This window comes from Manacus vitellinus, unplaced genomic scaffold (genome assembly GCF_001715985.3).
Source record: "Manacus vitellinus isolate BGI_N305 unplaced genomic scaffold, ASM171598v3 scaffold_0_pilon, whole genome shotgun sequence".
Taxonomy (NCBI): Eukaryota; Metazoa; Chordata; class Aves; order Passeriformes; family Pipridae; genus Manacus; species Manacus vitellinus.
Window position 1 is genome coordinate 7,080,930 of NW_021938789.1, and position 21,073 is coordinate 7,102,002.

Genomic DNA, 21,073 nt, shown 5'->3' on the forward strand with positions numbered 1-21,073 from the left:
GGTTGAAAAATGTCTTGAAGTCTTCCAGCATTTCACAGGGAAAGATTCTGGGATTTTCCTTGGGGGTGTCGGGGGGGGAGGGGTCCTTTTTCATTTAACATTTTTAGTATTCAAATTAGAAGACTTTCAGCATCCTGGGGTTAGACTCAAAAGCCTTTCCCTAGGAAGCCTGGGAGCATATAAAAAATCAATGGCATGGAGGATGGAAAAAGCTTCAAAAATGTGAGACTGGCAGGAAATACTGGCACATTTCTGTTTGATATTTACTTTCTTGGCATGCAGTGGCTCTTTGAGCGCCAATGGAAAATCCTTCAGTGCCAAGCCACTCTCAGATAAATCTGCACACAAAATACATTTTGAATTGGCATGTAGCTTTTGAGATTAAGGTTTAACCCCTGCCAAAATATGTATTTTTGGATGCTAGCATCTCTCTTAAGTAAGTTAGGCAACTTCATAATACTAAAATGCTACACATGACCGATTTGAATTTGATGCATCTGAGCTCAGCAAAACCAAATGAATGGGGAAGAGAGAAGCCACCTGACGTGGAAGGAAAACCAACTAACTAAGGCTCTGAATTATGTACAGGCATCAAAGAAATCACAGCCTACAACCTACACAACCTAAACCTAATCTCTGAAATGACTGAGTCCCATTACAAGAGCAGAGGTGATCTTCATGTGAATGGGGAATATGGAGAGGTTGAGGAAACAAAAGCAGACCTTTCATCTATTCCAGTTAAGCAATTTTAAAGCCCCTTATCCATCCTTATTAAATCCATGCTTGCACTATAACCTACTCAAAACCATAGACTTTAAAGTTCAGCCTACTGAATAGTCTGTATAACCCTCAAAGAAAAAATAAACCTTTACATTATTCCAGAGTTCATGGATTTCAGCTCAGCCCACTGACAGCCCTGTCCCTAGGCTGGCCAATGACTGGGTGGAGGTTTACTGCTGTCTCTCTCACTAATGAAGCACTGATGCAGGAATATCTCAGATCAGCAGTGCTCCCTGCAGCAGTCTGGGAGCAACTACGGGAGCTCCAGGTCATGAAGGGATTGAATGTAACTGCTTTTCAATATAATGAAGGTGCTCATCTATATGGCACAAAAACATGTCATGGTCAGAGGCATAGTTTGGACATCATTATAAGTAGTGCCATGATCACTGAATCATGAGGTATGGTGGAGATCAGGAGCCAAAGTCAGGTAGCACAAAGAAAAGTCTACTGACCAAGACAGTTAAGAGCTGTTAAAAACTGTGGGCATGCAAAGTCTTCCGGTGTAAGGTAACAAAGTAATATTAACTTAAAAAAAAATAAATGGACAGTCTATTCAATAAAGTGCAGCACACCTTGTTTGTGCAAGTTGTCTCTTCTACTGTTATTTTTCTTTGGCTTCAAAGCCATTAAGTCAGATTTGCACAGAGAATCCTAATACAGAGTCTCTAGACCAGTATTTCTGGGTCTAACTAACTCATGGACAATGTCAGATTCTAGATTATTCTGACTGTCCTATTGTAAAATGACTTGAAATCGTGGATTTATGAAAAGAGGGATATCAGCTGTCATCCCAGCTTTCCAGCATTTGACAAACTTGCTTTTACCCTGTCAATAAAAATAGGTTGTTATTAACAGAGTAGGAGCTCAAAAGAATTGCTTGAAGCCTGTTTCTTAGATACACAATTTATGGTATTCAGACAAATTCACCAAAAATGTGTGGGGAAAAAAAAGGTTGTTTCATATATTTTCAGATCAGAGAGCTCATTATTTAAAACACTGTCAGGTTGTCTTTCATCTTCAGAGCTGGCAGGCATAGAAAAACATGTTGCAAATAAAAGCAGCCTTCCAAAATGTCATACTGATTATGCATTCACAAGTCAGCTACTTGAGGCTCAGCTAGACAACAAATATCACAGGAGTCCACTACATGTTTTAGCCTTTTCTACATATATTGCCAAAACAGCCATACCACAATAGGCATGACCCGTGACAGTATTTCTTAACCTATAAATTTAAGTTTATGTTAATTTCTTTTGGTGGCTGATAAAATATGGTAAAGACTGGCATCAAGTTCCTAGTTTTTTATCACAGCACTTATTTCACAGGACATATGTTGACATATTCTTAAATTTTATCCACTATTTTTTCCCACTATTTCCCCATGACAGTGACAGCAATTTATGACCATCTGGCTCTAGGAATCTAGAGAAACTATTGTAATAGATGATTAGACATTTTTTTTGCATGCAAGATCTTCTTCAAAGTTGTGAGATGTTCCCCAGTGTGTACCTTTCCAACATTAATGAGGTGTTGAGCAATAAAAGGAATGCATGTCAAATTGCAACTGTTAGCAATGATTTACTTCCACCGACTTTACCAGTTTTTCTTTCTCAGAAAATATTTAGTGTATATTTTCATTAGTATGGTATCCTCAGAAGAACAGGGAAATGGATACTATTTAATGTCTCTTAAGGAATGCTTTCAACTGCTGAGAATGGAAGGGAAAAGCCATGGAAGTAATTTGCTACTGAATTTCTTCATAATTACAGGGTTACGACACATGCAATAACAATGAGTCTCCTTTTGAAATTTTACATGGGTGAAAGGTGAAAACCAAGCTGAATTGGGTCACTTGTTTATTCTGACAATGATGACAAGTTTGAATATATAATAATCAAGAGAAGCCAAGAGCTACATTGACATAAATGAAAATTACCACACCTCAAATTGCTGAAAAAGATTAAAATTATTCGGTCTTTATTTTTCCAAAATATTTTCTGCAGATTCTGGTAGCACCAGTAAAAATTAATTAAAAATCAATACAGCTTTCATTATCCCCATATTTGTTCATGCCCATATAGCTACAAAAAATTCAGCTGAGTTAATGTTTGCTGGTATAGGAATAAGGTTTTTGAAGAAGGCATTACAGGGTGTACAACTGACATCTTAATCCACTAATGTTATTTACCACACACAGATAGGAAATTCTTCATTGCAAGGTTGGTGTGGCACTGGAACACAGAAACTGTGGATGCCCCATTCCTGGAAGTGTTCAAGGCCAGGTTGGATGAGGCCCTGAGCAACCTGACCGTGTGGAAGGTGCCCCTGCCCATGACAGGGGTGTTGGAACTAGATCTTGAAGGTATCTTCCAACCCAAACCATTCTATGATTCTATGAGTTTCAGCTGAAATTAGAACCCATTTGTCAAAGAGGTGGTGAATGAGCCATCATGATCAGTTCAAAGTCCTGCACAGATCAAAAAGTGTCACAGAAGATGTTTCCATATATGTTTCTTTACAAATGTAAAGATGGTACCGATAGGATGGCACTGATACCATTGTTTCATAATAACTTTTTTTTCTATGTTTTTAGAAACAAAATATTAGCTTCAGCCTACCTGTTTAGCACAATTTCCATCATTTCCTGTTTTAGCACTCCAGGACTCCATATTGTGAATCAACAAACTCTCCTGGTTTCCTTGGGTAGGAAAGGATCCTCTTTGTGCTCAGATATATTTAAATTGTAGGAGTCATCCTCTTGGGGACAAAGAAGCAAGTCTTACCAGCTTTTATGTAGTAAAGAATTAGAGTCTCCATGTAACTAACGGAGAGGGGTCTCAGAAGGCCTCCATGGCACTTGAATTAATAAGGTCAGTAAAGAGTTATTAATGACACTGGAAAACGGGGAAATTCAATGAGCTCTTCATAATTACACTAAGAGCTTTTAGCCATACCTGGTATCCAGATGTCTATGAGCCAAATGATTTCTGTTCAAGATCTTCCATGTTCATCACCATGAAGATCAGAATCTTGATTAGAAGGTAATCTAGGTAGACCTATAATTATAATTAAAGGTGAGAATGTGTCCGGAGAACACCTTCCATGTGATCAAATCACACTGAGATCTCATCAGCATTACTGAACAGAAAAAACCTACCATTTGAGGCTGAAAAAGGGTACCTGTTATGAACCAGTGAATTAACATTTTCTTCTAGATAAAATACAATGGCAGCATGCCCAGTTCTTCATGGTGAATGAAATGATTTAATAGACTTCTTTCACCTCTAATTTTAAAAAGTCACTTATCTACTTTAACAAGATTTTTTTTTGACAAGGGCCAACAGTAATGATGATGGACATACCCTTTTCACTTACAGAGGTTTTTTTAATTTACATATATAACATTTTTCATAGCATTAACAGTATTCAAAAATATGCTGAAAAGGTAATTGAAGCAAGTCTAGATCTGTCTCTCATATAAACATGTGGAGTGCAAATATACATAGGATGATTATCAGTAGCTTAAATGACTTTTATCATAATGGCATTTAAGCCTTATTTCATGTGCTCTGAGGTTATTTTTAAAAATCTGCTGTATAAGAAGACAAATCACTTCTTGAGAGTTTTACAGTCGTTTGACTAAGAATTACCCATTACCCTCAAAAGTCCTGCAGCTGTTCTAGCACAAAACTTAAATGCCAAGATATTATAAATATCAGAAATAATATTACAATTATTTGATTTAAAGTGTGTTTGTTTACTTGTTAGGGTTCACTACATTCCTAAAATATAGTTCTTAAAAGCTATAATAGGAGCTCATTTAAGTAGCAGCTCAAAAAAACAAAGAACTCAGCTCTTTCATTCTAACTGTGTTTGGTTTTCATTTTGTAAAATGAAGTATGAAATGAAGCCTGAAGCACAAAGATTAAAAAATACAACTATAACAAAAACATCACCTTTCTCAGTGTATCATTTCCTGATTCTTCTGATCTCAGTATTCATTTCTCACGGCAGTATGTCTGTTTCTGTGCACAGACATATCTGCCAGGGGTTGATTTCTCAGCTATGAAAAAAATAGTGGCATAGAATCTAAGCACATTCTTTTTGCCACTTGTCTTACTTATCTACACACCCTATACCCACCAGTCCTGTAATAGCATGGTCAGACAGCATGCAAAGAAATCCCTTTTTCCAGAAAACGCAGCCTAGCAGTAATTGTGGGTTTGTGGGAATGACTCTGTCACAAGAATTGACTTAATCGGAGCCTAAAGCAAACATTCCTTTTGCCTACACATCTTCCTCTCATCCAGCTATCACCCTTGCACAAGTCAGAAGCAATAACGTGTCCTCCCAAAGGCAACTACAATTTTTGTATTAAACAAAAGAACCAGGAGGCTGTAGCTATACTGATCCACAGTGTTGTGTCGGTTCGTAACACAGTCAGATAAAGACAGAAATGGAACCATGAGGAGATCCTGGAAAGTGCTGTCGCAAGAGCCTGAAGAGAAGGTTTCTTGAAATGGGAAAAAATCTCACAATTATATTGAAATTGTTGAATACAAAAGTAAAGATGGTTCCTAAGCTGGTAATGCCATGAGGCAATTTTGATGGTAATTTTTACATTATGACATCGGTTATTTAGAACTAGATATGTGTCCTTCTCAAGATGAAAATCATATGATGAAAACAGAAGACAAAATTCATTTTTCCATATTAGTCTTTTTGTGATTTTTGAGAATAAGCTTTCTACTAAGCCTACCATTTTTCTTACTAGATGAGAGTAATAAGATTAAAGCTTCAAGGACTCTGTCCTCAGTCAGTTTACATTTGACTGGAAGAGTTAAGGCTTTGGCCTAAACTATTCAAAAGCCCATTTGTGTTTTAAAAACTCAAACAATCTTAATATTTTAATATTCCCCCTCAGGTTATTGAGAAAAATCAGTTTTAATACTCACCAACCATCTGATTTATATAAATATCTTATAAACTTTAATACTGGTGCCTTTGCACACTTAAGAGCCACATGGGATATGAGAACAGGGAAAAGTTGCAGGGAAAGTCAGTGGGAAAAGATCTGGTTTCTTAGTTATAAAGCAATAAAGGGCATGCATTTAAAATTACATATTTTAATATTTCACATAACCTATACTGGATGCTGTGGAGAATGAGTACGTGGGTTCTGAGCTTTGCATGTGCTTGTTGATGGTAACGAGTCCAGGTGGGGGGCCCTCATTGTGTGCTCAGGCACTGTGTGGTCAAGTGTGCATGCTGAGGACCAAAATAAAATCATACTTCTCAACTTGAACTCTATAACCACTCCTGCTTTTTGTATTATTTGTATCTCTCATCTGTGGGATTTACCACCAAGGAAGGTAACTGGGTTGCTGCTCACATGGGCAGCAGTACAGTCATTTGCTCTATGACTCTGGAAAGACAGAATTCATTTGAATTCCTCACCTGACTTGGACAAAATTCCTGCCTGCATAGAGGGTTAATATGAAGGCGAGGTACTGCAGAAGTTCCAGTTAAATCTTCAAAATAAACTGTAGACTGGGGAACAGAGGAGGGAAGTGTGGGGATGGAAGCAAGAGGGACCAGAGAGTGGGGCTCAGTAAAAACCTGTCAGGCAGGGCTCAACAGCAGCCGTCCTGCCTAGATGGTGCTGCCTATTCCTTGTGCTCCCCTGGAGTTGGAAAGGAGAGCCGGGAGGTGTCTGAGGGGCTTTTGGCCAAGCTCTGGGATAGCCCTGCAATGGCCTGGGTGTGCAAAGGGAGAACAATGATGAGCTGGCACAAGGGCTTGCTGCCAGGGAAAGCAACACAGCGGGACTCAGGAAGCAACTCAAACCTATACCCTTATCTGATGTCATGTATTACTGTATTCCTTCATTGTATTGTAGAAGGATCCTTTTTCCAGGATTGCCCTTGTCATTTTATGCTGTGAGAACTGAGGGGTGAAAGCAGGGCCCTGTGCTGAAAGCTGCCATTGACCCAAGAGTGAAAAGGCAAATAGCTGCAAAATGCCAACAGCCACATGACGTGACAGGAGCCAAATCCCATAGTGGTTCTTCGTGCCGTGCAAAGCCCTGGCTCTGTTCAGACCGATACTGCGCCCTGATGTCGCTTTGGAAACTAAGTGTTTTTAAAGCCAAAAGAAACTGACTCTTATCACAGAGAAAGCATATCCCCAGACAGCACTGTAATGATACAACTACACTGGAGCCATGAGACAGGAGTAACCGGCGAAGCTTTCTCGTGATGACAAGCCCTAAGTTTGATGCTCCCTCTGGAGCTCTCATGGCTGGAGAGGCAAGGAGACCCAGAGAAGAGAGGCTCATGGAAAGGCAGGAGCAAGGAGCAGCCTCTGCACTATGTCCTCTATCTCCTTCCACTCATCTCAAACAATGCTGCTGTAGAGGAAGAGAATCACAGAATAACCAAAAATGAAAAGAAGCTTAAAATGTTATTTAATTCACCTTCCTCTTCCCCTTTCAAGTGCAGGGTCAAATTCAACTCAGCCTATGATAGATGCTTGCTTCCATGTCCTTAAGGAATTTCTAGTTATGGGCAGTGCACAGTTTCCTTAGTAATTTGTTTCTGTCTTTCTTCAGTCTTTACCATTAGACATTTTTTCCCAATATCCCACCTAATCTGGGCAATTTAAGCTCATAATTTATTTTAGCAGACAGAGAAGCACTTTTTTGCTTCCTCGCTGAGTAATGTTTGACACGCCTGAGGCCTCTAGGACATCTTCCAGAAGCCTCCTCTCCTTGATACTGGGAACGGCAGGCAGATGGCAAACTACTTACACAGAAACCTTGTGCATTGGTCCATTGCATCCAAGTCTGTTAATGTAACACAGATATAACAGAATAACCCATCAGGTGGAAGCCATCTACTCATACTTGACTACAAAGACCCATGGTTTTATTGGTGAAAATAGGAAGAATCCAATATTTTATTGAACTCTGTGCTATGGAATTGACCCTAACCTACTTTATAGAATTTCTCTATTTGTTATCAGTGAAATAGTGGACTATGATCTGTAACTTCAGACTAATAACTAAAGGGACTGGGGGTGGCAATGCTTAGTTCTGATAAACTATTGCTCCATGACCTGTTTTGTATATGCCACTCTTGCTGAAGCCAGGCATGAAGATGGAAGAGGTGATCAGCAGATTGGCCAAGCCTTTCATCCCATAGGGGTGTTTTATCGATAACAAATGTCTAGATGATTGTCAAAAGAGGCGAATTACTAATTTGTTATAGCTTCTCACAGTCTCAGATGTGTCTATGTCTCACTGCACACTGAGACCTAAATTCATCCCCTCTAACTGAATCATCAAAGTGAGGTTTCCTATATAGGTAGTACGGAAATATAGGACCCTCCAGAGAGCAGCAGGAAAATCATTCACTAATTGCCCATTGCCTTAATTGAGGAATTAAAGGCAATTTTATTCCTAACTTTGTCACTTTGGCTAACCCAAAGCTCTAATTATGTAGGCCTAGGAGAGGAATTTAAGGAATATGATCTCCTACAGACACTGTTGAGGCCCCTAGTCTACACCCAACCTTTTCCTGCATACCTTGTTTTAATTTCTGGCCATAGCTTTTCTGTACTGACTCAAACTGCAACTTCCAGTTGCACTGGTATCTCTACTACATTGTATTTGTGATACAATACACCAATCCAAGGTTTTTCTTCTATGGTAGTATTGGCATTTTGAGCAACGTGAGCAGAAAAACAATTCTGAAACAAAGGAAAACAGAAATAATTTTAAGAAAATTTTTCTCTTTCTAGAAGGAAGTGTAAAGAAGAAATGCAGACATAATTATGTAAGCAATGAAACAATTTTTATAGATTGTCAATAGGTATAATTTGGCCTGACAATCCACCTTCAAAGCCTGAGACTAATTTACTACAAGCAGGAGACCTGCAGAGGAACACAGAATTCCCCACAGTGCCGTCATCTCAGAAGTGCTCCATGTTGACAGTAACCTGAAGTCTTTATCACCTGACATTAAGTTCAGTGACCTCTGCAAAACAGGCAGATGGTCTCAGCTCAGTTTCCAGCTGTAAGGTGGCCACAGTGGGGAAATCTCCATTAAAATTAACATGAATTAGCAGCTACACCCGCAAGGCCTCAGATGCTCCACTGAGAGGTGAACGGGGATGGGAGAGCACCTTCAATGAATAGTCACAGATAAATAGCTTGCACCCAGCTATCTTGCCATGCTAGTCTTACAGCAGGCTAACCAGTAACGTCCACACAATTTATTTACAAAAGCAATATTTAAATTACTATTATTTATTTGCATTTACAGCATTTATTTCTCAACACCCTGAGTACCTGCATAACATTTTTACTGAAAAAGGAAAACATCAGTTTCATGAAGAAATACTAATTTTATGTATTTCCATCACATAAGAGCAAAAAAGACCAATTCAAGAAGCTGTCCTAAAGAAAATACAAGACAGATTCACAAATCTGACACGGAATTTAGTTAGTAAAAGCATTACTCAGATAATACAGGACACGTTGTTTTTATAGCTGGGATATAGCATGCTGCTGTTGAGGCAGTGGAGTCACACCCAGCTTGAACAGCAGATGGTGTCCTACTGTAACACTAAGCTCCAGAACTCAAAGAGGAATCTTAAACCAGCCTTTAAAATACTCTCCAATTTCCATTTAATTACTTTAATTGGCTTTATAGAGTATGTAATAAAAATGATGGATCTGTTTAAGCACTAGGCTGAATTAAAAAGTTTAGTGTGTCAAACCCAGTGACTTTGAAATATATGTCCCATTTCTATGAGTATTTTCCAATACTTAAAGGAACTTTTGAAAAATGTGATCATGCCGCTCAGGTGCCTGCCATCCTTTTCAAAGGCAACACAGGAAAATAAGTGTTAAGAAGCCCTCTGAGGGTCAAGAGATTCAGATGCCTTTGAAAACCTTCTCCTTACAGTATAAGCTATCTGTATATAATAATGAAAAATCTAAACTTACAGTTTTTTCAATAAGGGCAATGCAGAGACTCATGAGCCTACATGGGAAAGAATAATTTTTTTCTTCTGTGTTGTATAACACCTTGTGCAGTGGGGATCTGATCCCCATAGAAATTAAATTTATTCCTGATAAACAACAGATTGTTGCTGTAATACTGAATCTAAAGGAAATAGTGCTTTCAGTCTGCACCCAAAGATATTTTTCTTTGTGTTTTTTTTTTTAATGCTGATCTTTGGGATCTGTAGAAGCTCCCAGCACTTTGCTGCTAATGAGGTGAACTGGGTGGTGAAGAGGAACATGTTACATTAAGAAGCTACATGTCTGCTGAAGCCTCTGGACTTTAGGAAGTAGGTAAGTAAAAACGAAACTTTCCGCTTTGAAGAGTCCCTCAAATTGCTGCACAGAACCTGACTCGTTACTAAGCCTGTTCTGAAAACACTCCTCCAGCAATTCCCCTTTCACGTCACTTACCAAATCGCAGCTGTGGTCACTGTGGGGTCTGATGCACTGCCCAACAGACCGGTGTGACTCAGCTCAGGGCTATCTGGAGTCTGCAAGCCTAGATTGGATTTACTGTCACTGGGAGGGCAAAATTTGTTGGGAACAGTTTTGTAACTCATACTGGGAGGTGATGAAATCTTTGTCTGCTGGAGCAGATAATCATCATATTGTACAGCCAAACCCAGGCTAGGGTATCAAAAATGGTGTTATTCACACAGTCATCACTGAATCGCATTTTTTTTTTTTTATACAGAGACCTTTGTAAAATTCGTCTCTCTTTTTGCTTCTTTTGGAAGAAAATTATTATTCCTCTAGCTCTAAGTTATGGAAATAATCTCATTGATTTTGGTGAGATTCTTCATATGAGAAAACACTCTTGACCTGATCCCTAAGAGAAAAAGGTTGGTAGCAGATGTATGACTGAGATACTTGGTTTTCAGAAAATACTTTTATTTTCTTCCTTCACTGCAGATATAACAGAGGATGCAGAGGTCAATACTCTCCAAAAACATTTACATAACTTCTCCAAAAGCAATAAAATGATGAAACCCAAAATCTGCAAATTGTGGTGATTTGTAGTGCTTTGATTTATAGCCCTGTTGGGTTTGGAGTGAATGATTTCTACAGAGACCAGTCCCTCTAATCGGAATTTTACAAGAAACGGATGTGCTAAAAGAAACAGAAAGCTAACAGGGCTTCTGGTTACATTTTCAGCCTGATTTATAGAGCTGTAAAACTCTCTGTATCAGGGAGCTGACACCAATTTCTAGAAAGCTGTGAACATTTGTTTCCATCTGATTTTCCTGCTGGGCTTCTAGGCCCACTTCGTTCACAAAAGACCCCAGTGAAATCCGTGTCAGATGTTAGAGAGTGTGCGACACTGGAGACACAAGTGAGCTGGTGGCAAAGGAGAAGCAGTTTTGTAGCTGAGCAAAAACAAACTAGTCCTGGGGATGTCTGTTCTGGGGACAGAAGTGTACTTTTAAGGATTCAGGAATGGAAGGGGAGATGAGGTGGTAGCAGGCATTACTGGGGCTGAAATGGCTAAGGGAGGTCTGGTCTGGCACAGCAAGAGATGCTGTAAAACTGAGTGGTCCCTAGGTGAGGAGAGGTAGATGGAGGAGACAGACAGCCATGCCTGGACCTGCAGCAGCCATGCCACTGCAGCATGACCACAGGCCATGCACCCACTGACAGATGCAATGTGGATGCATTCAGACAGCAGAAGAGCAAGGCTGAGAAGAAGAAGAACTGGACAGAAAATAGGCAACAAACCAGGGACAGGAGATGCATTCTGATCAAGGCTGCAGCCTTGGTTAGTGCCCACGACACAGCACAGGGACATGGTAAAGCTGGCCAGACAGGCAGAGAAGAGCCCAGGAGCCTTGGGCAGGGAGGAGTTGGTAGAAGTGCTATGGCCAGTCCCCTCTGGAAACCTCACCAGAGGTGGGCTGCAGACAGGGACACACACATAGACACAGTGCCTATGGCCAGTTATGACAGTAAAATATCCCAAGGAGAACCAAACCAAACCAAGCTAAACCAAACCAAACCAATCCAGCACATCCACCCAGGCAAGTGCAATGCTCAAGATGAGGGAGAGACAGTGGAGAGGAGCAAGACAAGGCATGGGTCAGGACAAGGATCGGGAGAGGAGGGACATGAGTGAACTCTTGGGTTAAGAACGGGTACATTACCCAGAACTGTCTTCCTGGAAGTGGGCTGTGATTCACAGTAAAACATCCATCTGCCTCTGTGAGGGTGCTAAACTATTTGACCGACAGCAGGGAAAAGCTTCACAGCTTGGATCTTTCCAGTTCTACTCCTTCTGATAGCTAGAAATGTGTAGAAATGTTTGGCTTGTAATTTCATGCCTGAAAGGAAGATGATGTAGAAGTTCAAACAAAATAATCTGAAGTATCTTTTGAGAGGGTGAGCTGTTCCCTTCCAGAAAACAAATTATGTGTCAGTCGCAGGTTCTTGCAGGTGCTTGAACTAGTATCCCATGCAATGAGAGTTACAGAAGTTTCTAGTGAAAAAGAAAATAGAAAATTATTTTAAACCAGCACTTTAAGCCTAGTAGATCTTCAGATCCAAGACCTTGATGGCTCTATGTTCTAAGGCCCTCTACGTTTGAGGACCCCTAGCAGGGTTGTGGGCAGGCACTACCATGCCTAGTTGGCAAAGCTTTTAGTATCACAGTCTGAGGTACTTGTGTGTTGGCTAACAGGCAGTATAAAATGGCAGTTTTTCCTGACATAGCATTTAAGAAAATGTTCTTACCTTGTTATGCTGTTTAAAAAAACCCTATCAGTTGCTTTCCTGTAAGAAATTATTAAATATTAAATACATTACTATAAAATTGTTTAGTAGTATATCTGTGTTATTTTTTTAGAGTATCAAATTAAAAAAAACAGTTATTAATTAATAAATCAGGGTGCATTTTATTGCAGTAATAAGTGAAGCTCTAAAGATTTATTATCACTTTCCAAGAATTTACTTCCTTTATTTAAAAAAAATGTATAGGTGTCTTAAATTAGTTATACAGATCAATCTTACAAGGAGAAGCCCTGATCCAGAAAAAGCATATGCTTATGAGTAATTTAACTGCATGAGTAATTTCATATAATTCAGTGGGTGAGAGAGAAGCTGTGATCCGTGGAGCTCTTAGTGTGGGTAAAGTTATTTGTGGGCACAACTGTTTGCAGTACTGGAGCCAAATATAACACATATACAAATTCCCATCTAGAAGAAAAGGTAAATGAATACATAGTAAAAAGCAATTACATGTTATTGAATGTTCTAACAACTATATATTCTATAATAAGCACATGAACACAAATAAGGGTTCAAAGATGCTCAGGACCTACCCATAATTGATGGATAATAAATGAATAGGTAGAATGTGATGGAGAAATGAAATTAATATAGTGTAACTCTCTTCATGTCTGAGTTTCTCTCTAATTGAGGTGTTTCTTGAATGTAAGAAGTATATGTAAGTAAGTATACACAGGATATGCAAACAAAAAAAAGGGGGTTGCACTCAACTACCATCTTTGGACACCGAATGCAGCTATTGTGCCATCTAAAGAGCACTTGTTTTGGTCTCTCAAGATGTTTTAGAGCACCTAAAGCAGATGCTTCTTAGATGCTCAGAGAGATCTGTAAGTGAGAAGTAGGCATCTCTGAAGATTAAAGTCAAAAAAGCCTTCTGCCACACTTGGGACCCTACTACAGAAATTACCTATGCATTTTCTATTAGGTAACCATGAGTTAGAACATTAAAACAAAGCAGGTTCCTCTGTTGCTTGTTGTCCCTGTGATCCCCTTGTCTGCACTGTGTGCTGCAGAGGGACATGGCTCCCACTGGGTGAAGGGAGGTAATGCTTCAGCTTGGGAAGAGCATGCTACCCTCAGAGGTGGGTATGTGGGCTGTGAACTCTTCATGGAGGGGAACCCTGCTTGCTCTGAGCTATGCTGCTGTGTTCTGTTCCAGCTGTATTTTTTTAGGAGAGTGATGCTGACTGACCTGTCTGATGTGGAATTCAGCAAACCTCAGCAACTAAGTGTAGAGAGTGCCTCCACACCCTCACTTTGAGCTCAGCTTCTTTGGGAGAGAGTCATGTAGCTGCTTAGTTTTTGGCTGTTAGGAGGTGGTGTTATGCCTTTAGGAAGTTGTGCAATCCAATACAGGGCACGAACTGGTTCTAGATGTCAGAGCTTATCAGATTGCTCTCCAAGATGTAGAGTTTACCTGTGCTCCAGGACAAGCAGAATCCAAATGGCCATTGGCTCTCCCTCAATGCTGAAACCCTGCAACTGGGAGAGATTGGATATTCTGGTTTTGGCCTGTCCTCCTTATTAAAATGTGCCTGAATACCTCAGTCCCCCTGGGCCTGGCTGTGGAAACATTAAACACTTCGCAAGTTCTTCTTATAAATTGCCAGTAAAATAGATGGTTTGCAAATGTTTATGTTCCTGCACTTTTTTTGCCCCTGTGAAATAAATGCTGCTGCCAGGCACAACACAGCGCACCCAGTGTCTTTTGCAGTATTCTTGCTGCTGTTCACTGTAAAATGCATCTTTAGGGATGTGTTTCTACCTCTTCACCTCCCTGCCCTCCAGTTGCACTTTGGCAATCTCAACACCGAAGATGTGTTTGCTTTGTTTACACACTAGATATTCACTTCAATTCCACTGCATGCTAACTACCTATTTTTGATTTGCATTTTTTTTTCCATGCTTATTTTTCTGAGTTCACTCTCCCCTCTGGTTGTGCTTGGCTGTCCTACACTCTGCACATCTCCTGGAAGTACTTCCACTCTGGAAGCTGCTACACTATGGTAGGAATACTGTAAAAGGTGCAATTATTTTGCCAGTCTTTCTTCCTGGTGCCCACTTGGGATACACACGGCTGATGAATGAGTCTTTTGTTCATATATGTAATATGTAAAGTATACAAATGCTTCCTTTCTGATTACACAGAAGGAAAAGAACATGAACAAGCCTTAGTAATCCTTTCTTTCTCACTAGCAATTGGAATTTAAAATAAAAGATCCTATTCATATCAACACAGAGTTTCATGAAGGGGCAAGTGCCGCTCTTTCCTTAGTGGCATTGTCACCTGACAGAGTTCAGTGTGCTAAGGCTTTCTAAATGCTTTTCCCTTGCAACTTCCATTTTGCCATTGCAGCCATCAGCAAAGGTTGTAACTCTAAATCTCATCAGGCAACTGATCCAGGTTTAAAAATGCCATAAAACGTTTTGTGACACATAGCCAAGAGGGCTCCCTCTCACCTAAGGGAAGAAATGAGGAATGGGGATACTGAGGAGCAGATAAGGTAGTACCATCTCTAAAAGCCTCAAAATGTGAAGCCACATCTTCAGGCACGATACAACCACTTCACGGGTTAATCAGGTACTCATTACAGGCCTGAACATGTGCATACCTGTGTAAGCAGTGGTGCTACTGCCACTGGGTTTATACCCAGGCTAAACACTCATGCAGGATGCAGGAAGATTCATCTGAGGGGACAAACAATAGAGATAAGGGTTAATCTTAACTGCAATAGAAATGGGCTGTACTGCTTTACAGTGGATCATCCCAAACAGTGCCCCTTCTGGGTTTTTTCCCCCTTGCAAACAGACCGCATTACTGTTTTTTTGAATGCGAGCTAACTTTGCTTATCAGTACCCAAAAAGCAAGTCCCTGTAGGGTCCCCACTGACAAATGCTGCCAGGCAGTCATATCCTTTCCTTTGCTCAGAGCGCAGTAATTAGAGAGATGCAATTTTCCAGTAGTGCTTGACGGCCTACATCAAAGGCACAAAAACTGTTTCTGGACATTGAAAAGATAAAATTCTAATACTAACTGATGCCTCCTTCAGTTTTTATTGCAGTTCAATGTAAACAGATGCTGCTGGGTTTGAAAGTATATGTTCAGATCTGTCAAAGTATATGTATGGCGATGGTGATATCTACTGTAGTAAAGGCTGATATTTACCATCATGTGTATATACTTGATTCAATCATCTCTATGGCATTAGCTGTGTGTGCGCTTACACGTTCACAGATGTCTGTCTTTACATGTACTTGCATACAAATACAAACACATGCATATGAATTAAATGGAAACTGTAACCCAACCTTAACCAGGGGTTTAAATTAATCATAATACATACACACACTTACAAACATTGGGCTATATTTAACTTTCACATAAGCAACGTAGAACTATTACCTTCTGCAGAGCTCTGCAGTTTATGAGTTAGCCCCAAAGCCTGTTAGTTAGCCTGTGGAAAGACGCCACTGACTTTATTGGGCTTTGGACCAGACTGAAGCCAATGGTTAATTGTCTCATATAATATAACTTTCTTTTCCAGCAAACTTAAGATAAACTTAGATTCTAATTCCAACAACTCTATAATTTTTTCCAAACAAATTCCTTATGGAATGGAAATGCCCATTCTTGTTCAGGACATTTTTCAATGCTTTCGTGTTTCTTTGTTTTGAAAATTGATTCAGTCATGTTAAACATTATGCAAGCTCGAAAAAGATCACAGTCTCCAACTATGCAAAGTGAAATTCTCATGCATACATAGCTCAGAAATAAATGTCATTACAGACTTCAAACTTGGCTAGTATTAAAGCCATCTTTTAGGAAGGGGAAAAAAAATCACATTTGGAGAAATTCAGCCTGGTGTTTTAGAGAGTAAGAATAATTTAGGATTATATGTCCATCTCAGCTTTCTCATTTTATTATATGCCCTATACAACTTTCTATTTACTTTCCAGGTTTTTTGACATGGATTTATTTTGACTATGTACTTGAAATATGCAATTATTTAGAGGGAAATTTGATGTGCCTGCATGGAGCTTCTTGAATTAAAGAGAGAGCTGTGTAAAGATCTACCTTTGAATTCTAAGTTAATAAGGCTGTTAAGTTCATCCTAATTCAGGTATCATAGCTGAGAGAAATGCAGTTAAAGTCATGTCATTTTTAAGAAATTACTCTTGAAGAATCTTTTGACTCCCAGACCTCCTTTGAGTAATCTCTAAATTAAAATTCTGAGTGAGAAACTCATGGCTAAGTTTTCTCAATGTAGATTTTGTATACGCAGTTAATATTTAAGCCGTCTATAAAAAGAATGTGGCTGAAGTTTTTTAGCTGTGCTAATCACTAAAGAAAGTTCACATTTGGATTACTATTTATATTGATATTGTTGTTATCTGATATAATGTCTGTTGTGGAGACATCGTGCTGTTTTCTGGCACTAAGGCTCTCAGATGTTGGGCATCTGGCAGGGTACTCAAATTCAGGTTTCCTGACAAGTGGCAACAGGGAACATCTCTGTTCTGTAACCTACAGTCTCCATAGTCAGGTAGTTGCCTACCGTCTTAATTCAAGGTAATTAATGCTTAAAGTACTAAATTGTTTTGAAAACCACTGAATCCTTTTTCTCTCTGTGTCTATTCCAGTCCCACACCGTATGTATTATATTTCATAGCCCTGTATTTTGTTTTATAAATAGAATTTAGTGTGCATTGTTTATGTAGTCTCCTACCTAAAGAGAGGATTGACAATGTCACAGAAAGAAAAATCTCTGGTCAGATTGACAACATTTATGACATCCCACTGTCTCTTCTTGTGGTATACCACGGACGCAGCTTTCACAGTAAGACCAAAGCTCATTACTAGGTTTTGAAAAGCATTTATGGCTTTTAGTGAGTACAGTGTGAGGAGCAGATGCTCCCCAGGACTAATGCACACAAACTTGCCATAATGTGAGGGCAAGTCTTGGAGCCTCCAGTCCTTTGCTGATGTAAATGGGAACAGGCCCATTGGCTTACATCTAAACGCATTTACAGTGTAAGTCAATCACTTCTTGAGTTTTAAAGCATCCCATCCTTACTTCAGTATTTGTGTTAGCTGATATTTGCATAATAATGCTAAAGAACACAAAACATTGTATCAAAAGAAAGTTGCTCCTTCCCTCCAGCTTGTCTTTTGGAAATAATTCTCTTTTCCTCCATTCCTGAGAGCTTCCCCGCAGCATTTGCCGTTAACATATTTTGTCATCTTTTGCTACCAGACCTCTTTCCCTCATGCTGTCACTTTCTTTCTCTCTGGCATGCAAAAAGAGCCTGAATCATAGCAAAATCTTTAAATATTGTCTCCCCAGAGTGCTCTTTCTCTTTCTACCCTACATTGGGCAGCAACAGTGCTGGTCAGAGGGTCTTGAATGTGTTTGTCGTTACATGGTACCTATTTTTCCAATATACATCAAGTGCACATCCCACTCTGCCTGTTGCTGTGTGCCCCATACAAAACACAACAAAAGCATTGTTCAGTTAAGTTGAAATGAATATTTAGCTTGGGCTGCATCTTTTCGTGCCTGGCTGCCTGGCCCTCAGTCCTGCCCAACGCTGCTCACCAGGACCCCACTACCCTGTTGTCTGCCAGCTTTGATGAGAGTGGATCACAGAATAAACCTCAGATTTTAAACATTGCTCCTACAAAACTCCCTCACAAGGTTTGTCTCACTAGCAAGGGCTGTACAATTTAACTGGGTAGCTTTGATCGTTGTATGATCATACGCAAGAGGTTTGCTTCTCTTCCACCGGGCTAAGCAAGAAGAAATACTACAGTACTAAGAGTGCTGTTCACACCGTCATGAGAATTGGTTGTTGGTCGAGGGGACTCCATACCACACCGGGCAGCAGCACACGGGCGAGCCGGTTGCAGGCACTCACCTCCTGGGAGGAGTTTGGCTCCATGTGCAGTGGGATCCTCAGCTGCGCCACTTCCCCAGATGAAAAGGACAGCTTTGCACGGGGGATTTATTGCACATTCCTGGTCGCACGAGGGAGACTGCATCCAGGTAGCTGCCTCTCTTGGTTTCCCTTTAATCACTGCAGGGTGGGAACCGGAGCCAGCCTGGAGGGATAAAAGATCTCTGAGATGAAGAAGCACAATGGAGTGGAGTTAATGTCAATCGGTTTACTGCTGTAAGCAAATCACTACCACATCTCTCTGTACAGCATGTTACAATTTACAACTCGTAGTTAAATGAGTCAGAGCTGTTGCTTCTGGTTCTGCCTCCAGCTTCTCCTGCCACAGAACTGGACAGACAATGGGTCCGTGTTGCAGAAGGGGCCTCGGGCCAGCCCCAAGGAGCTGTGTGTTGCAATGCCCATTATCGCAATGCCTCATTTTTTAGGCTTCCTGCTGTGGAACAGATTGCTCAGGCCAGAGACAGACACCACTGTGCTTCACATAAGGTGTGGAGTGAGTTAAAAGCTAATGAAAGGAAATTTCAAGAATCCACATACTTCCTGAGTTAGAATATATATATATATTGTAATATATATATATAGTGGGGCCCAGCACTATGATAGGCAGGAAGAGGACTGCCACAGACTTCCTTGTAGTTCAGTGCCTAAGTCACATCAGCCTGCTTTTATGGCGAACTAGAGAGGGACAGAACCACCTCATTGCATCTAGGAGCTCATCGGGTACAGTAAATTATATGCCAAGTAGTGAGAGATGTACTCACCAGTCACCACTCTACTGGATTTAATTTAGATGGCCCCACGGTTCTGAGGCATGTCCTGGTCTCGAGGCTACTTATGCAGCTGCTCTTTCTTGCTCTCTCTTGCCACCTCTGTGTCTAATATAAAATCAAGTGTATCATTAGAAGAGATGAAGAGCAGTTACCTCTGAAGCCCTAATAAGCTGGTGATTGGTATTTTCACTTTGCATACAGAATACCTGAATTCAGCTGTTTTCTTAAAATCAGACAGTACTGAGGAGTTAGTGCCAAGCATCTCGTTTCCTTGTGAAGGTGTCCAGGTATTCAGTCAGTTTATTCAACAGACCTTTCACTTCCCAGATTTTTAGGAAGAAGGTCTGATTCAGGAGACTCACACAAGACGATGAGCCTGGACTTAAGCGTACTAGCACCACTGAGAAGCAGGCTCACCCCCTCCTCTTCTCTTGGCCTTTACAATGGGTAAGTTAGTCAGCTTCCCTGTTTTGCCTCTGATTTCTGAAGGTTGTGTTCTCGGCACAATCCTGAGCAGCAGGAGGCTGCTGCTGCTGCTGTGCCTAACTGACTTGCTGAATTTAGACTGCCCTAACTTTGGAAACCATGCTTTTAAGCTCCCAATTCACTTGAGCACTACGGAAAACATTCGATAAAGCATTCAACCGGGCACCGATTCGTGTTTCGAGTGAAAGAGCGAATTCAGAAAGAAACCCCGAAAACACCAGAAATTCAGAGCAGGCGACAAATCCACGATTTAACCAGATTTGCGCAGCGGGTTTTCCCGGTAGCCACCTTCTCTGTAGCTAAAACTGAAGGAGAGTCTTTCCTTGCTTGTTAGCCGCTCAGCCCGCGCTGCGTGCCCCTCTACCCCTCTGTCACAGCCGGATTCCGCGGCGTTCCCTGTCGGGGCTCCCGAGCCCGCACGGAGCCTGTGCCAAGCAGATGCGCCCGGGGGCTGCCCGCGTATACGGGTAACGGAGCCGTGCCCGTCCTTCGTGGGAGTAAGAGTAGAAGAACGGCTTCTCTTTTATTTTGTGTGCGTTTCTGCGCGTTTTCTCCCTCTCCGCGCTCTGGCTACTGTGAGCTTTATTTCCTACGCTCCGTGGGAAGTGTCGCACTTCAAGGCGCTATCGCTTTCCCACGGCAGAGTCTGCCTCGGCTGTGAGTCCGCTGAGGGACGTGGATGTGCTCGGGGCCCCTCTGCTTTCTCTCGTCTGTCTGCCGAGGCTCTCTAGGAGTGCATGTGGAGATATGCATGGAGGGGAGGGGGGTACCGGCGTGGCTGGGGAGGGGTGGCGGGGGAGAGGGGAGTTATTAGGAAACTTTGCTTTGGCTACTCTCTATCCTTGGGGCTGCGTGGCGCCAGCACCCTCAAGTTGAAAGGAAAACAGCCATTCTCACTTCCAACTGCCCACTGAGATCCTTAAGGCGACAAAGACACAAAAGTGAGTTTTATTTGCTGGTAAGCCAGAGGCAAGAAAAAAGAAAAGCCAATTCCCCCTTAAAAAGAGCCGACAAATCCTTTTTGCTCTTTTGTGTGAGCTTTTCCTATTCACATGGAGCGTTCATCCGTGTGATTCCCAACTTATTGTCATTACTTAGTTATTAATTGTTCTCATCTGGGTTTAATTGAGCAACCAAGGACTTTAGCCCAAGGGTCAGGGGGAAAACTTAAAGCAAAGACTTGTTCAATAGGAATCCTGCGCTTCGAATATCCATCCCGAGTTGACAT